Source organism: Syngnathus acus, chromosome 14 (genome assembly GCF_901709675.1).
Source record: "Syngnathus acus chromosome 14, fSynAcu1.2, whole genome shotgun sequence".
In the NCBI taxonomy this organism is placed as follows: Eukaryota; Metazoa; Chordata; class Actinopteri; order Syngnathiformes; family Syngnathidae; genus Syngnathus; species Syngnathus acus.
Genome location: NC_051099.1, coordinates 994,615 through 1,014,148, shown reverse-complemented (window position 1 = coordinate 1,014,148; position 19,534 = coordinate 994,615). Strand labels below are relative to the sequence as shown.

General features: G+C 42.4%; 2 long non-coding RNA genes across 4 annotated transcripts; both read left to right on the top strand.

Annotated features, from left to right (window-relative positions):
- Positions 1-707: 707 nt before the first annotated feature.
- LOC119133408 lies at positions 708-18,819 on the top strand. Of its 3 annotated transcripts, none has more exons than XR_005100117.1 (3): positions 708-921; positions 8,521-8,584; positions 18,469-18,819. It is a non-coding gene; the product is annotated as an uncharacterized LOC119133408 (long non-coding RNA). The 3 variants fall into 3 exon arrangements; XR_005100119.1 differs by lacking the exon at positions 708-921 and adding an exon at positions 7,757-7,778; XR_005100118.1 differs by lacking the exon at positions 708-921 and adding an exon at positions 8,294-8,377.
- Positions 11,915-17,920, top strand: LOC119133409. Its single transcript, XR_005100120.1, has 2 exons — positions 11,915-13,208; positions 16,922-17,920. It is a non-coding gene; the product is annotated as an uncharacterized LOC119133409 (long non-coding RNA).
- Positions 18,820-19,534: the final 715 nt, after the last annotated feature.

Genomic DNA, 19,534 nt, shown 5'->3' with positions numbered 1-19,534 from the left:
GTATTGATCAAATTGTCACGTTATTCACGGCTTTATGCTTGATTGAACAATATTGATATGTTGACATTGATCATCTCACCTTTTACAAAAGCTTCATCCCACTTGTGTGTTTAATTTCCCCAGTTGCTTCATCGCAACATTTCAAGTAGTTTGCCTAAATAGTATGGATTGTATTTTTTTTCCAATTGTTTCGAATTGCAATAAAGGTTATGGCAGTAAAATGTAAACATTTATTGTTTCCCAAAATGAAAGGTCTATGTCGTCTTTATAATGTCATTTCCACACCATCCTAATTATATGATACACATTCACGAAATAGTTTAATTGATATGAATCAATTCACATTTTTGATATCTTAAGAAGAAAATACCTTAAGTCAATTCGTTTATAGAAATGAAAAGCAGCAAATGCACTTTTGGTACCCAATCTGAACAAATTACAAATTTAGATACTACAAAAATGAATGAATAAATAAATCCAGTTTTTCCATTTTTGGAGAAAACATCCCAACCAACTCGAGGCCCCTGCGAGGAGGGAGGGCAAACTGCTCGCTAAGCTATCCGTTTCACACACACGCGGGGACAGAAGGTTCGATATTCATTCGATCGATGAATGAAAAGGCACAATGGCCAAATCGTGCGGGGTTCCTTTTCAAACGCACCTCGTCTCCGATGTCCCCCCCGCCGCCCCTCGCCTGAGAGCAGTCGCTGGGCGGCTGCTGCTGTGGCAGGCAGGCAGGCAGAGAGAGAAAGAGAGAGAGGAGAGCAAGGGTTACATCAAGGCTGCTCCCTGGACCGTGCAAACAAGTCTAGACCGGTGACCTGTTCAATGGCTCCTTTTGAGGAGTGGGGCAAGTTCGGGCAGAGCCGGGAGAAAGACACGCATAGCCTCTTTTCACTGGCAGCCTGCGATCGACAGGAGGTAAGGAGGGCCGGCCGGGAGGGCAAGCATCTGCTTCCATGGTTACGGGCCGGCTATGGGGACCCGACAATTGAGAAAGCTCCGTTCTCATGCTCCCACAGAGGCAATGTCACGCATTTGAAAAAAATGCCCGACCGGAGGGAGCACCTTATCAGGGAGGAGAAATTAAATGGGAGCTTTTCACTTTGCATGGACTTGAGAAAGAACGAATATATTTCAGATGGTTTTTTTGTGCAACGCGCAGAAATGTGTGTTTTTCATTTTCTTGAGTTCAATTTGAAATAGAAGAAATTGCTCGGAGGAAATTTGATTTATCATCGGAGGGATCAAAGGTCAAGGTTTATACGGGGAAGTCCTTTGTTGAGGTGCAGGGACATCCTCGTCATGAAATTTCTCTTTTTTTCATTTTGAATAATATTGTGTTAAACAACAAGCTGCGTAATTATTGCAAGAACCCGCCTGGGTGTTTGTTGATGTTTGGCTACGAGCGATGTGTGGCGACTTGAATGGGTGTGTTGGGCTTTCCTTTCAGCAGAGAGGCAGGCGTGTGTTGGAACGTTGAATTTGCTGGTGGAACAGAAGGGACAGATGGCCGGCCGACCGGCCGGCCCTCAGGAAGGGCTCAGGGTGCTGGATTTGCTCTTAGACCGTGGGAAAGTCTCTGGCTGACTTCACCTGCTTGGGGGGGCCGAGGGGACTGGATTAAACAGCATGAGAAGAATTTATACTAACTAAAGCCGACGACGGCGTCTTTGATCGTTCTTGTTTTTTTCACATCTTGTTAAATAGAAAAAAATGGGACAAAAGATCTTTTTTTTTTTTATATTTCTTTTTTTTTGCCCTGAAGGAAACAATTTGCAATGTGATTGAAAAGATATTGACTCCCAGTTCAAAACATATTATCTGATGTGTTTGATCATCCCTTTCTCTGCATTTGGTTACCTCAGCACTTTGATATATTATCATTTCAAACAATAATGTGGATATTTTGCTAATCTTTCATCTGAGTAATTCGAAGTCACCCTGTAAATACATCATCACAAGAGTCATGCGGCAAATGTGTCATCACTGTGTGTGTGTTTGCATTTGCCATGAGATCAGTTGGGCTGGAACATGCGCACGCACACGTGGAATTGATGAGGATGTCGCTTTAAAAGTCTGCTGACACGTGCAAGATTCCCTCTCAAAGCATCCAAATCAACTGTCAAATCTTCAGCATCAAAAAAAGCGCTGGAAACTGGGAGACGGATCAGTGTAGACAAGCAGCCCTTTTTATTCATCGTCCAGAAATTCCCATGTCTGATCCGAGTGCAGATTTCAACACGGGAAAATCCACTGTGCTCGATTTCAAATGCTGTCGATTAGTCTTTTGATGTTGGATTCCAAAAAAATTTAGATCTGCTTCAGATGACTCCTATTTATTTGGATCATTTTGTAATTATTAGAATTGATTGTATCAATTTAGGAGAAAACACATTTGTTTCATTTCTTCAAAAACGTCATTGCATAGCTAATAAAAATGTTCTCTTGAATTATAATTTACAAAAGAACCAACAACCTGGTGACATGTGAATTGAATTTGAGCAGGAGTCGAGTGCTCTCAAATTGAAAAAGGATGTTTTGCTTGAAGGAGGGAGCAGGAGTGTGTTTGTGGGGGGGAAAAAAAAAAAAATCCAACTTGACCTTGTGGCACTTAAAAGCAACGTTATTGTGCTCTTTGCATTCACTCAGGTGTCGCATTGGCGGTGTTTACGGCGGATGACATCACGTTATCCTCAATTGGCTCCGTTTCCTACGAAAGCGGCGACGGCAAGGAAAAAAGAAGCCTCGTCTGTTTTGCTTTCAACTCCGAGTAGCTTTGAGGGCCCCGATGTTTTCCTTTCACCTGTTATCTCGGCTTACTTGGCATTCAAACACTGCACTCATCTCCAGATAGAATCTGCATGCTTTTATTGTACAAAGATCATGAGGCTTATCAGAGATGCTCGTGTTAACTCGACACTCGTTTTGTAGAACTTCATCAAGACTGTGCACACAGCTGCACTTTGACAGTGGATGGACATTAATTGGCTTTCTGGACTTCATTCCCCTTTTGGTTCGTGCACCGTTTATAAATACACACCCAGAAAGGTTTTTCTTTTTTTTTTTGTGCGCTATGGACTCGCTGACCCAATCACATCATGGTTTATTTTATAGTGGTAATTTGCCATTGGCTTGATGCTTTGGTTTCAGAAGACCACATCATAAATCATTTGCGCTGTTACGGCAGAATAATTGCACTTTCTTTCAGAGGCTTGCTTTTACTTGGCGTGTGCAGAAATGCCTGCTCGGTACTGGTGTGTTACGGCTTTTAAATGGTAGCGACGACGTGATTCAAGGTTATGAATGGCAATGTGCTAAGCTAAGTTGAGATGTATTGACTTTTTCAGCTGATTGATTCAGAATTGCAGTTTTGGACCGATACTGCTCAATAAATCAAACTATTGTAAGAGCAAAGAATGGTAAACTCCAAAACTATAACTGATTTCACAATACAGCAAAAGTCCATTTATTAGAAGAAATAACAGTCACAGTAACGGAAGAAAGGAAAACTTTATATACTTCTCCCCATAACATTTTCATAATTGCTATCTTTTTTTAATTCTTGTGCCGCGTGTCTTGATTCGCTTCCACCAGCTCTCATCACTATTCAATTGAAGCGTAATGGCAAATTACCGCCCGGTTTTAACCTGCATAGCCCACATTAGTGTTGTAATGCTTTATTGTTTTATTATCTCCTGTTGAAACCATGGCCATTATCCAGGCCATGGTAAATGAAAACAAAATGAACTCTATTTTTTTGGGTTGGGATTTGACTTGAAGCATTTTTTTTTTTTATTAAACAAAACGTGACGTGATAACACGGCGGCAATCCACCGTAACACCTTTGAGGTCATTACTGGCCACAAAAAGCACCCCTGCGGTGTGTGACACATTCCTCAATGGCTTCTTCCGCCACATTTAAAGGGTTAACAGCAGACAAAGGGAGCTGGAAGCATGTAGCCCAGCAGGGGGGACCCCCGCTGGAAACACCAGGCAGCCATATAATCCCTACTCTGTCTCATCCTGTTTTCACTGTCTGCCATCATTGCTAGCAGAAAGAAGATCCAGCACCTCATAACTCTTCATTGATTATTAAAAAGTTGTTTATTGATTTGATCATTTATTGGTCAATTGTAACGCTTTGAATAGATATATATATAAGCAGATCTGTTTATTTCTAAGGCTACAAATCACTACCGACGAGGGGCTTGATTGTATCCTGTGAATAATGAAAGCAATTACATGATATTAGGTTCCACACAAACCTGTGAAATTGCCATTTCCCAACACCACATTAGATGTGAATGTAAACACAAGCACAATTATGAGCTGATGGTTCTGATGGCTTAACGGCACCAGCGCAAGGATCTAATTCATACTTTGGCTCAAGGCTTCGCAAAATGATTTCCATGTTGGGAGATCATTCGTTTTTGTTCTATTTTGTAGCGCTTACCCTCTTCAGGGTCACTCACGGGTGAGTGAGGCGAGATTCAAACTCAACTGCTCTAACTTGAACATGCTACCACTTCACGTTCAAATGTGAATGCTGCAGGGTGAATTCATGATTTATTTCTTGATGCACGTTGGCTGTTCTATTCACAAAGTGCTTCGAAAGCCATTTGGACGCTAATGGGCCGGCCCATGCTGATTTACCTGCAAGTCACCTGCTTTATTAGCTACATCTGCCCACACTTTTTACCCTCCAAAGGTGTTAGCGTACAAATGAGCATTCATGCAATCATCAAGTACTCCTCCTTCTCTCACGCCTGCTTATGACTTTTAGTGCAATGGCTGCCTGATTCTTTTGCAAGACCCTAATTAAAGACTTGGCTATTCTTATTTTTCCATAGTCCTATGCTGATTCACATTCATTTCCCGTGTTCCTTTCCTACTAAGAAGTTTTGTCATCTCTTGTTTAGTTGAATCCAGCTTTATAAATAATAAATAAAAAAAAAAGTACAAATAAAAAAAAAAACCAGGTCTCCAGGTTTGCCTTGGGCCGGCTGCGCATCGCTTCAAGAAAACTACAAACTATCCCAAAGTCTTCAAAATAAAGTTGCAATTTACTGCAGTTGAATCCATTTTAATTTCTGCTTGAATTTGAAATCTTTCAGTCAATTAAGAAGATCCATTCCTCTTGCTTTGTAATGGCCCAATTCATTGATGGCTTGAGGTTAGTTTACGCACTCAAGTGTGGGATACATTTATGTTTCTTTAATTCCACTGTTTGAAATTCATTAGCTATCGATCACTTTTTCGCTCATCAGAGGTACAGTCTCGAGTCAGCCAATTAATTCAGTGCCTTTCGGACACATGACCTTTTGATTTGTTCGATTGCATATGACTGATTATTAGGCAATATTATTCTCAAGAAGCAGGAGAAAATAATAACATTTGTCCCTTTTCTCTTTTTGGATTGAGTGGAGTAAGGTTCGGCTGTTTCAGCTCAGCATCTTCTTCTCCGCTTACCTCTGGTCGTCTGACTCACACGCGCTTTCTGATTGGCTGCTGATTTGTGGGCTGCAGCCAATCATTCTTTGTGAAAATTGAAGACTTTAGTCTGGTGCTAGGCTGCAAGATAGGCAGACAGGTGGCTTAGATCAATTCATTGCCCCTCCTGGCTTTCCTCACAAGAAATGTTCTATTGTCTGGGCTTTAAAGCGGCATTACACCCCAAATTGACTGTCACGGGATATTAGTTATCAAACAGCAATCTTGGAAAGTGGCATCACTCGAATGATGTGCAACACAGAGGAATACGTGATGTATAAATTACGTACGCTGATTTCATGTGAAGAACAATGTGAGAAATCATTTTTTAAGTAAGAAATACAAAACAGTTTTTGTTGCTGAGCACGGTTTATACAAACGCTGAACAAAGATCAAATATTTGAGCTAATTTTCATATTTCAGCATGGCATTATCTTCAGTGATTTAATGTGTGTTCAGAGTCAGAGTCAGCTTTATTGTCAATTCCTTCATGCTAGGACACACAAAGAAACCGAAATACCGTTCCCCCTATCCCACGGTGACGAGACACAGCACACGATTAACACACAAGTAAAACAACGGGGAGAGAGTCCAGGACCCCAACAGCCTGGAGATCACAAACTTCGCCAGTGGCGAGCAGTCAAACTATAAAAAGTTGTGCGGGGATGAACATGTTGACTGTTTTTCTTTCCTGTGATGGCTTGAGGCAACATTTAATTAAGGGAGATAAGAGCTAGGTCAAAAAGAACTCGTTTGCCTTTTGAGAATAACAACGCAAATTAACTTTGGGTTCGCCAGCATCATAGAGTAACGACGATGTGTGTCACAGAGATTGTCTAGTGTTGATGATCCTTGCTTTCTTTCGATGTAGATTTTAAATCGCTGATTTTGTGAATAACTGGATGTGTGGATACAACCAAATGAGTTTTTGTCTCTCTCCCTCCCCCACTGATACATCTATCACATGATGTCTGACCAGGTTGGAAAATCTGTCTAATTTTTCCACCCCTGTCTGGTTTGCAATGGTTTATCCCATCCCAAGGGGGATCTCCTAACCCCTGCTCCCACCATTCTAATTTGAACTTTAACCCTGGTCTGCTGCCTTTCAGGATATGAAATGAGCCCCAAACCTCACACCCCCAAGGAGAATGTTTTGGATCCCTCTGTTTTGTTTTTTTAGCCTTGATATATGCATCAGTGAGGACTAGTGATGTATATTGTGACAACAAATAAGTTTTATACTATCCAAAAACATTGGCATTTTCTGTCTATATAATAATCATCATGATAAATTTGCGTCAACTGTTTATTCTTGCTGGAGGACCATGCGCTACTCAGTTCTGCCGGATCATTTAGTCTGACAAAAAAGTGTGACCAAAAAATGACAGATGCTCAAAAAATTGCTGTTAAATTGAGAGGGACAAGCAACATATGTGAGGCTCCAGGAACAGACTGTGACTCCTTCCCCGTTGGTTATGTTGCTCTTTAGTGAGACACGGGTCCTTGAGTTGAATTGGAGCAAAACCTCTAATTAGTTTTGGCCTGGGCTCTCACTGAACTGCAGCCATGATCATGGTTCGCCTCATAGCATAGATATGATTTCAACAGTTTTAGAAAACAAGAAGAAAAAAACATTTTGAAAGTTTCGTTTTTTAGTGTCCAATTTGTGCGTATGGACATCAAACGTTTTGTCGCTGCTTCGGTGAAAAAAATACAACGCGCCCGACACAACTTTAAGACCAGCTTGACCAGCACCATATATTGTGTATATTCAGTTTCTTTTATGCCACTTGCCACTCAAATTGACCACGAAATTCTGTCCATTCTTCACATTTATGTCATCTCTGGTTTTCAGTAGGTAACTAGTACTATTTTGATCTAATGAGAGTTGTGCAGTTGAAGTGTCACTGAGGTTGCCTTTGCGATAAAATGTACAATCTTCACGTTATAAAATACATTTAAACAGGAATGCATATGTTTACCAAATATTTCTAATGAGGTGCAATTCGATTTCTTTTTTGTGTTGTGAAACAAACATGGCATTTGACCTGAAATCTTAAGTAAGCAGGCTTATAGAATAGCTCCACACCGCATTAGCCTTTCCCGCCACCCTCCTCGGGGTAGTGGGCAGCGTGCCATGTAGGGGTTGTCATGACTCCTGAAAAAGACAGTGGCAGTTTTTGGGAGGGGTGAGTGGGGGGGGGGCAGACTGGGGCTAATATTTTGATTCAGACAAAGGATGCCTTCACAGTGTACGCTGAATACGGCGGGCGCATGGCTCTCTGGTAGGAAATGATGAGATCTCTCTCTAGCCAAGATTTGTGCCAGCACGAAAGGCAGGCGTGCATGGGGGGGGTGGATACTGATGCGAGCAAAAAAAGTTGATATGCAGCTTTTCTCTTCTCTTCTCTGTTCTGGGTTGTTACTCAGAAAATGGCGGACGCGACCCCGCTGAGCTGAGCATGTATTTTCCCGCATGGAAGCTCGCTTTAAGGCTCGGAGCAATTGAAATGAATTCTTGCCGCTCGTTTGTATTGGGAAAAATTCCGATAACAAATCAGACGACACGACTGTGGCAATTTCATTGTCTGCTCTCTTCTTGTGTTGTCGCACTGCGACCGTAGGAATATTCCATTGCGGCTGGGTGGCTCTCTGGCACTGGCACAGTTAATGGTAGCTGACCGTGGCATGCTTGATTACACTGGCATTTCTCTCTGTCTCAGCTCTCTGCGGTTTTGGCTAAGTTGAATAAACCTCTCACCCACCACGCTCACATTCAGAAAGGAGACCATTCTAGCAGTTCTGTGGCCTGCTTGTAAGACCACTATATTGATGTTAGAACAAAGGATTTGTGGGAAACGCATTGGCACGATATTCGAGCAAAGTCGGTTAGCCCCAGAAATTGGGTTTCATCATTTTTACTTGTACCCACGTTTGATTTGATTTTTCTGACGATGATACTAATGACTAAACAAAACTGTTGTGACAAGCGGTAACAATGTGGTTTTTTGATCCCCTCCTTTTTAGGGACTTGAACTCCAAAACAACCCTGGCCAGAAAGAAAAGCGATTGAGGAACACATCCATGAAGGGTAGGTTGGTTTACGCTATTGTCTCGCTCATGATTCCAACAGGGATCATGTTTAAGATCAACCCTTAAAGAAATGTTGACCTCACTTTGAATGGGTCCATGAAGAGGTTGTTAGTCCATTCTCTGTTTTGCAAAAGTCTTTTGATACTTTGGCTATATAACCATGTGGCGCAAACCCGTAGATCCGATCTTGTGGCAAATCTGACAGCACAAGCTCGCCTCTGTGGGTCTCTGTCATTGTGGTGTGAACGTCGTCTTTTTTTTTGGTTTCTTGCTTATTGTTCTGTAATTCTGCACTACATACATTCAATTCATGTTCACATCGTATTTCTAGCATGATGGCGCTGTGTAAAGTTTAAAGTGGGGTCATTGAAGAAAATGTGTGCATCCGGGTTGAGGTAGTAGGTTGTATGGTTTCGAATTATACCCTGGGAGTTAACTGTACAACCTTCTAGCTTTCCTTGGAGTACACGTATGACTTCAGAATGTACAGAATACTGCAGTAGTCCGTATCCGATGCTGCACTTTACAAATCTCAGTGCTTTCCTTTAATGATAGAGTTGACCTTTAGCTGTGGTCGATGGCCAGTATTTTTAGACGACTAAGTGCATTGTGGTTAGTCCGAGTATTCACACTATATCGACCCCACGCATGCATACAGCTTTAGTTTATTATTGTTGATGGTAAATAAGTATTCATTTCGCTATAGCGAGGGTACCTGGTTATATCTTTTTTTGTACTTGTCACTCACAATATTGTCAATATTGGACAATACGTTATTGTATCATATAAAATCAAGTAATGGCGCCAATACCAAGATATGGCAAAACATGATTTACTGCAGTTACAAGGATAGCAAGAGGCAAGTGTGACCCGGGTCGCTTACCTTGGAAGCAGCAATTTTACCTCAGCAGTGATTAGTATATATGAAGTTACACTAACGTGCCTGCTGGTGATCCAGTTGCAGCACTGAAAAGCCAAAAGGGATTATATGAATATGAGGGAATATGATCCTGGTAGCTCCCTGGCAACCTGAGCTCGCCCTTTATCTGCTTGATTCCAACCTTTTCCCTATATGAGCACACATTGCCTTGGAAAAAAAACAAAACAACAAGAACTAAGAAAGTGACCAGAGACGTTTATTTGCTCAACTTCATGTGGGTGGAGCGTTTAGTGGAGGCCTATTGAAATATCATTCAACAAACTCCACAGTATATTACCATTTATATAAGCTTAAAATAAAAAATATATAAAACTATATTATAAATATATATGATAAAAAATAGAACGTAAAATATATATATATTATAAAATAAAATACAAAATATAATTAAAATATAAAAACTATACATATAATAAAAGTTCAGTGAAATCACCACATAACTTAAGATCATATTTATTAGCGCACGGAGAACTCATTTTGTCTGCTATGAAGCTATTTTGAGATGACTATCAGAAGAATAGAATGAACCTGTCTCAGGATGCTCTAAAATCCAGCTCACTCTCCTAATTAGTGTGTGACCAAACGCTTGGTGAATTTTGCTTTACGATAGGAAGAGCCAACATTGAAGGATCAGAAAGAGACGTTGCTACAAACGCTTGGCTGCTGCAAGATAATTATCCCCGCTCTAACTTTTCTGACACCTGCTGCTTGAAACACAAAGAAGAACCCGAGGCCCCCTTTAGTGGTCCGTACAGCCTCTGTAGTTGCTCCTGTTTTTGTTAGCAAGGAACGCTAATTGGAGTGCACGTACACTATTATATAGGATGACTTTCTGACATGTGAAGCACATTTTTCCCTCCAGATGTGAGGAGCAAATGATCTGTGCTTGGAATCATGCTGTCTCAGCATTCTCTTGTCCAAATGCCCTCGCAGCACATCTATAAGTCTGCTTCCAGCTGGGCCTTCATTTCTGGCATGGTTGAACAAATAAATGATGGGATTAGATAGAGATGTTTCAAAATGAGCATTTTTCTTCCTATTGGCTGCCATAATAGCTCCTTTGAGAGGTCCGTCTACGCAGAGCCTCAAGGTTCTTCCGTTATTTAAAATATCCATTTAATAAAGAGTGAAATGACTACGCCGGGATGCATTTAGAAGGTATCATACAAAAAAAAGGCCACTCTTTCCAGAAAACTTTAGTGTTAAACTCATGGGTGATGCTAGTTGTGGTTGCCCTCAAGTGGCCAGATGTAATGTTGAAAGTTTTAAATAGTTTTGACTTTTCTTTAAATTCAATGAAGTTTTTTTTTTTTATGTTAAATGCTTCATTTTAGTCGATTTTTGTTGTTGTTTTGGCCTTGTTTGTCAAATCAAAGAGGCCACTAATATTTTTTTCATTTTTTTAAAAGCACTTTTACTTTTATTGTGTTCATATGACTTTTTCAATTTTAGTGACTTCATTCGTTTTCCTTAACTATAAAAAAAAACATGCAAACCATGCATGCAAAGAAATGGTCTGCCTGTTGTTCAGATGGCGAACAACGTACTTTCACAATCTGAAAATGCTCCATTCCGCAAACCCATGTGTCCCCTGTGTAAAGTTACTTTCCCACATGATCAACAAAATAATTGCAATTTCAAGGGAGAACAACTTGTGTACTTTCAAAGAGAACCCAATCAAATATTACAAGGCTTTGAGTCGAACAGCTGTTTTTTCCTGGATCGTGTCTTGAAACACACTTTTCACAGCCATCGGTTCAAAGTTGTTGACGTCACAGACGAGCAGACCTTAGTAACAAATTGCATGACTCGAGGAAAGCGGGATCACCGGCGAGACACTTCTATAAACTCCCTGATTAAAATCACTATACAATAATAAATGAAAGATGTCAGCTGTAGCATTGTCCGAGCTCCTCTTCCCATATTCTCTGGACGCCGTCACGTAAATGGCAAATGAATAAACATAACACGCCAACGGCAGACGATGGAGGGGGGGGGGGTCATCGATCTGTCTGGAGTCGGCCCCTCTGTGAATGCTGCATCAGCCACTCTTCTCCTATTGATACGCTTTTGCCCCTTGACCCCTGGGACAAATCAATGGCATTGATTGAAGAAGGGCAGGGACAAGGGCAAGATTTGCTGACTGGCCCGACAGCTAGTGTGACAAGACATGATGGTCATTAATGTCCCGCTGGTGGACCGAGCCGGCCGGCTGGCTGGCTGGCTGGGAAGGCGTTGCGCAACACTTTGTCTCCTAGTCCCTTCCCCCCCTTATACGCCATCATCCTCTAAATTTGCTGACATGATTTATAAAAAAGAATCATCTGGATACTTGGAGCGATCGCGAAGCATTAATTGTTAAGCAAAAAAAAAAACAACAACAGTGCAAGTGCGCTTGTGTAATGTGGGTTCATAGTAGGTGCAAGAATTACAAAACAAGCTGTCCTATTTTTGGAAGGCTTTGAAACGCTCCCTCTCAGTGCAGTTCAAACGGATCTAAAAATGTCTGCTGTGTGAAACGGCAACTGGATGGCTTATCTGTCACTGCGCGCTATTGTCTCTTGCAAGGCATTTTCACCAGTCAAATGCTTGCTATTTCCAGTCTAGACTAGAAAAAGAAGCGGCTAATGTTTGCGTGTGTACTTGGAGAGGTGATGGGCGGGTCGTAGCCAAGCTCCAGACTCTGCAGTGTCACTGCTGTAATGGAGCTGATTGATCACCTATACGGTCGCCTGCTGGCCCCCGCCGGCTTTAGTGCAGAGCAAGTCGCATCGCAACCCCCCTCCCTCCCTCCCTCCCTTTCTGCGCCACCGCCGCTATCGGCGAGCCAATCTGGGAAGCATCCCCCCTCCTATAGACTTCAACCTGGCCACGGTTTTGACATTGGCTGCAGGATTTACTTGTCCGCCTCTTCTGCACTTGGCCCGCCGTCCGTTTTTCTGCAGTTTCCGCACACAAGCGCGGCTCCATTTTGTCGGCCATTTTCTCATTTGAGTATCATCAAGGCGCTGTTGTTTTCCGTTCTTATTTAAGGGCATAATCAATCAACGATAACATTTGCAGCAGATCGCATTCCCTGCCCCCTCGATGTCACGGGGGGTCATAGCCCAAATCTATCAAGGGTATTGAAAGCAATTCAAGTCAGAGACTCGGACAAGCTGTCGAGGGCAGATGTCATTTGAAATGTGAGCGTTTTTAACATAATATACATTCATTTATATGAGTATATCAATGATATTTGTTCATACAGGAGATTGCAGCGCTCCATTTTGCTTTGTCCACAATGCAATATGTGTGTGACTATCTCAAAGTGCTCTGCCACTTCTGTCACATGTGTTTTCTCAGATGACAGTTTGCTCTCAATTATATACGCAATATCTGCTTAATAGTGTTTGTGCGTGATAGATAAGGCTTGGTGGTACCAGACCATGCAATTCCCTAAGTGTGCCCCCCCCGGGCAGACAGTTTTGCTGCAGTATGTGTTTGTCTGAACACGGCTGGAAAAGAGAAGAAATTGATCAGCGTAGGGTGGAACGTGTTCACCAGCAAAGGCTGGGTGTGTGTGTGTTTGTGTGTAAGAGAGAGAGGGAGCGAGAGAAAGAGCAAGGGCTGTCGCTGCAGACTCCTGCTGCAGTAGCTCACTTTGGGCAAGCAGCTGCAGACAGCAGAGACAAGCAGACAGGTACAGACCTGGAGTCATCATGGGAGGGGGGGCAAGAAGTGGTAGGAAGGCAGTGGATGATGGAGAGTTAGGCTTTGGGGAGCGGAGGTCAAATGGGGGAAGAGGAGGAGGGGGGATTGATTGCGGCGGCAGGCAGGAGCAGCTGGAGAAAAATGTTTTTGCCTTTTTTATTTTGAATTCTGTGACGGGAGCTGGTCTTGTCGGATGCTAGTCGGAAGAGATGGAAATGTGAAAGTGGGCTGCTTCTGAGTGTCATGACATGTCTGCTGCCCGCCCCAGTGTCTGGAGCAGAGAGGCGGAGGGAGCGCTGCTCGCTTGGTAGAGGTGGTGTTGGTGAAGGCACTGAGATGGAGCTGATAATGCAACAACTGCGACGGAGTCATGCTGCAGAGGGAGGGGAGGGGAGTTCCCACCTCACTGACCTGCATCTGGTGGCCACTTGCCCCAGACACCTCAGCCCCCCCCTGCCCTCGTCTAACTCCTTGTGCCGCCGCATCCCTTCCTCATCTCCAGCACAAAGGAGGATGGAAAAAAGGCAAAGTCGGTGGCAGGCGGGCAGAAGAGTGAGCGTGCCAGGCTACGTGTTGTTGAGCGCAGAGCGTTCATTTCCGGAAGCTTGCACTTTGCTTGGCCTTCCCCAGAGAGGAGACAGTCAGACATCTATTTGATTTTTTTTTTTTTTTTCTCTCTGAGGGGGAGGAGCCGGGGGTCTGGATGGGATGGGGTAGGAACGGGGAGGGTCAGATGTACATGATACTATGTCTCTATTATTTATCTGTTAATATTGACTGTAATTTGCCATTTTCTCACATCTATTTATAGGTTGGTAGTGTATGTTTATTTTGGTGGTTGCTGTTTAGATGCTGACTGGAGCCAATTGATTGTGCGCCATGCTTTCTCACGATGGCGACACAGTGGGAAGCTGTGAAACTCCACTTATTTTTTTTTTTTTACCCGTTTTATTATTATTTTGGTTGCCGTAATGTAGAGCAGCTTCCGAACAGAACCGAGCATATATGATTATTATTTGGAAATGCGATTAGTCAAGGTGAGCAGGTCCAGGTCATGCCGTCCTAGCGGAGAGAAATGCAGACTGATGATCAGTGGATCCGGCCGGGGAGGACAAAAAGGCTGCTTGGCTGGCTGCAGGGCTTTTCCTTTTTCAAACACAAAGGCTAGCTGCACAGAGCCAGGCTTGTGTGTTTGTCTGAACGTCTGCTTGGTGAAGTTAGAACCATCATTTTTGTCACCGTGTACGTCGTCGGCAACAAATGTAACCCCTTTGTCTTTCTTTGTTGTTGATGCTGATTTGTCTTTTGGTATATTTTGCATGTGGAAGCAATTGCATGTCTGTCATGATGAAGAATCACGCTCAACCCCCTGGACAAGTTATGCTGAGTTTTTTTTTTTTTTCTTAGTCTCCGGAAGGAAAATAAATTTGCCTTGGGCAGGATCAGGCTAATTTTCAGTCTCAGTATTTGGAAAGCGGATGATTATAAGCTGAGCAAAAAAAAAAAGGTGACTGCAGCTCCTCGGTAGACTCTGTCGTACTTCACCTGCTCCCTGAGACCCTAACTTGTGAGCTCTCCTGATACAAAATCACGGGTTAGGCTCTTGGGACGCGGGCGGAGGGCACAATCGACTTTCAGGCGCTGGCCAAAATACACAATGAAATATGATCTTGTACGAGAAAAGGACAGCGTGAGCTCTGGAATGTGCATGTCTGCTAGATTGTTGTACACTTGGGGGGGAAAAAAAACGTCATTTTCTGTAGCACTTTATCCTCACCAGGGCATGCTGAAGTCTTTTAGTTTTGAGCCAGAGGCGGGGCACACCCTGTAGTGGTCGTCAGCCAATGACTATACACCTTATTAATCCTATTTTTTCAACCTTGCGGTGCAAGTAAAATATATTGAAGATTAGGAACGGAAGAACAGCACCACACCCCAGACTCGCGCTGACAGCACAGCATAGAAATGCCGAGACTTAGCCAATAGCTGTGCTTCTCTCGTGTCTTCGTTCTGGCACATCTGCTGCTCTTTTTTGTCATCATAATAAATCAGCGTGTTTTCCTCAAGCATTAGAAGAAGTTCCTTTCGGTTGCACTGCATTTTTTATTTATTTTTTTTAGAGGAAGCCTTTTTATATTTCTCATAAAAACAGTTGCTGCTATAGATTTTGCACCTCTACGTAAGTTGTAAGGTTATTTTTGTACTATTAAAAAAAACACTCATGTAAAATGTTCACAGTGAGTGGCAATTTAATATGTAGCAAAGCTTAAAGTCTGAATTTTGTCAAAAGCAACTTTCTATAAATCCACATTTAAACTGGAGCTGTAATGTGGAAGGCCTGTCTAGAAAATGAGCATGAATACATTGAATTGGCCTCTTATGGACATCCCGTCATTATTATAAATGAGGTGTAATGGGGGAAAAAAACATCACAGATGTTCAAAGGTGTGAAGTAATTCATCATTCATAGCTTGACCCGATTTGACGACTCCTCAGGCTGACCTTTTTTTTTTTTTAATGCACATTAAAAATGCAGCCCCAAACACTTTTTCAATTCTGTCAATCCAACACCCTTCTCTCCATCTCTTTGTCTCCAATCTTGCGCTCCCTAATTATGTTTTTTTTCTTTTTCTCCTCGTTCCCATTTGGTTTCATCGGCGATGCCAAATGATCAGACAGACAGAGCCCCCAGCAACAGCTGAAGGGACACCATGCCCCATGAATACCAAACAGCCAGGCAGCCAGGCACAGTGCGACAAGTGCTGAGCAGTCGGAGCTGCTGCCTGGCCACAAAAGAGCCAGACACTTTTATTAGGGTATTATTATTATTATGGCAGCACCCAAGCCAGCCTCTGATGAAATCATCAGCGGCAACTTGCCCAATGGTAACAAAGCTTGGTGAAATCTGCCAAGTATCCCGTAAATAAAAAATCACCTTGTAAAAATCTGCCCCCAGCTAGTTTGTAAATGCAATACGCTGGGGATTACAACTTCGTTGAAGGTCAAACTCTTTCTTCTCTGCCAAGAAAGCAACGTACCGCGGGTGGAAAGAAGAAGCAGAAGAAATAAAAGCTCAAAAGGTCAGCTCATTTGCAAGTGCGGCTTTTGCTTTCTTTGTACTTCCTTTAATCACCATTGGGTGTTTTGTGTGCACTTTCACTAATACATTTGTCAAATAGAGAATATTTTTTAATTTCGAAAAACAGGTCACTGACTCATTATATCAATAGTCACAGAAGATGGCCTTGTGTATTAAAAATGGAACTCAGATCATGTTACAATTCATTAAAGATTACTGTATTAAGATCTGCTGTATTATTCATTCGTTTTAATTTGCTATTTGATAATAATAATAATAATAATAATACATTTTCATTAAAAACATAAAATTGCCAAAAGTTGAACAGAAATCTGACAAAGGAAGAGGACTCATTCCAGCCCTTGAATAGGTGTTGATAAACGGAACAGTAGAGCTGACGGCTGGAGATTAGGCTGCATTGTTCCGAGGTGGTCGTGTCGCACAATACCTTGCCACATTGCTCCCTGATAAAATTAAGAAGGACAGATTCAGGTTTTATCCACTTTGTTACAATTGAGGGCTGACAGATGGAATGAGATAAGTGTCTGAGAATGAGAAGGATGATTTTCCCTTTGCTATTTTTTTTCATCGATTGTTTTTTTTTTGTGTAATTTTTTTTCCAGGTTTTGTTGTTTGGTGAAACCGCATGTGTTTAGTGGATCTCTTATCGCAGCAGGGTGGAATGAGGAGGAAGAGGAAGAAGTATGCTTCATAGCAGTGCCGCGTCGAGAAAGAAGAGGGGGCGCTTTTGGGGGGGAGTGTCTGAATTTCCAGACACTGCGGCAGGAGGCCAGACAGTCACCTGAACACACACACACACGCTGATGCACCTGTGCGACAACATTCAGACATTTTACGAGCAGCTCCGCCTCTTAAGCCAATTTTGTTTGCAATTCAATAAAGATTATAAATGGTAGCCCCCTGTAATTGTATTGGCTAAATGCATCCAAGACAAAGTTCCTCCCTTTTGCTCTGGGTGATTAATTTCATTCGATTCTTCTTAGATTACAGTAAGCAGTGTTTAAAGTGAAAGGACAGTTGAGAGATGAAGTCGAGGACTCTCACTAGTAAGATAAATAGAGAAGACCCTGTGCCTTCTGAGCCACTTGTCTCAGCATGGATGCTCTCAAGGTGGATTTCTTGGGTGTGCAATTCCCCCCTTGGTCCTGCGGGCCCTGCTGCCTCCCTCCCTCCCTCCCTCCCCTTCTTCTCTCATCAAGCCCATCTGTGATTTACCTGAGAGGCGTTGCCAGGGAAACTTGGTATCGGGCTTGCGGCTTGATGGACTTATTGAACCGTAACGGGCTGGGATAATTGTCCTCTGTCTTCTAGGTTGGCTATCCTGTGACTGAGACTCGAATGTGACCTACAACTGCCGTGGCATTGTTGCTATGGGAGAAAAAATGTAACCCATTTGCCAGCAGATAGACATTATTTATTTCATACAGATTCTCATGTGCATGATACAATTGAATCCCTCCAACGAGTGTGGATGAAAGATGGTCATGACCGTAAAATTATTTCTGTGTTGTCAACTGTGTCCAGTAAAGAGGTGGACTCCAAGAATTGAAAAAACTTAACAAAATATTTTAAAAAAGGAAAAAAAAATCTGTCACTGCAAATCTGTGGGTGTCAAACTGCGAATATGTAGGGGTCGTCTGTAATGATAAGGTGTAATACCACCATTCACCACTAGATGGCAAACATGTATATAGTGACCACAATGCACAGTACCCAGTAGTTTTTTTGCAGAGTTTCCAAAAATGCAACTTCTATATGTGATCATTTGCTAAATTTGTTTTCGTTATGTTTTTCGTCTATAGAACACAAGGCTTGTCCTTCTTTGTGGGTCACAGGTAAGATGCAACTCTTGGTGGCTCTCTGTTAGGTGTAGGACCCTCTTGATTGTCCATGTGCTCGGATTTCGATAAGTGAATAAAAGTCAGACTGCTGTAAGTCTGCATGAGATAATTAGGCCCGAGTCATTTGGAAGCGGCTCAGGTGCCCGCTGTGTACATGAAGAGACCAAACGACCTTCTGGCCCCGCTCTGTCCCACAGCAGTCACTTAAAACAGTGATAGATGACACTGCCCTTCCTCCTCCAGCGCCATCCTCTCAACATTTCTCCCATCTTCTAAGTAACATCTTTGACTTCTTTTCATTCTTTCAGAATGAGGAGGAGGAGGCGGAAAATGCAAGTGAAAGTGGGCAGGTTTGAAGTGAAGTGGAGGAGACAGTCCAGCCAGCGCCACCCGCGCCTCAAACCCCCCAAGCTCCGCATCAGTATGCAGCGACTGTTGCTAAGGTGATAAAACCGCTGGATGGATGGATGGGGGGTAACTGCAGAAACATCAATAGTGCAATGGGAAGCAGGTGAGGACAAAGACACAGAGAGTGGGCGTGAGACTGGAGGGCAGAAAAGGAAGAGCATGGTTACACTTTCCTGGCCTGTGTACATTAACGGGCCACCATTTTGTGAGCGCTGGATCCGTTTGATGTTAGCAGTAAAAAGCATCTCGCCCTACAAATTTAATGACAGTAAGTTCGTTTTTTTTTAACATTCATTAACAAATGCACACTAAAAGTCCCTGAAAAGGAGCGACAGAAAAAGCAAATCTTGCTAAATTGCTACTGTCATTGTCAGATTTTATTCTGAGAAAGTGCCATAGAAATAAAAATGGATTTGATTGGATTGTACTGGTTAACTGTGACCTGTGCATATATTTTGAAATTCTGCTGCTGTAACAAATTTCCTTACAAATAAATCAATATTAGTATCATTCAAAATGTGTATACTGAGTGACAGTAGCTACTTAGTATAAAGGAAAACCATTTTTGATACAACTCTTACATTTCATCTGCGTAAGAATATCTGTATTTTCTCACTATGTGCTGCGGCAGGTAGGTTTTCCAAAATGTGTATTTTGTCTTGCAGAGCTTTCCAGTATGTGATTTGTACTCTAAATAAACAGATGGCAAAAGATAAGGTTTTCTCTCTTTCTGTGTGGACATGTGTAATGTGGCATTTTAAAACAAACAAACAAACAAACAAAGGAGGAATCCGCCAATTTCCTCTCAAAACAATCTTATTGCGAGGCTTTCATTCCCCCATGATATGTAAGATATTGGCTTTGTTGCCACAGGCAGCATGAGCTGTATAAGACAAGAACTCATATTTTCTGTGTGTGTGCAATGAGGGAGGCAATGCGGCCAGGCTGCAGATATCATCCATCTCC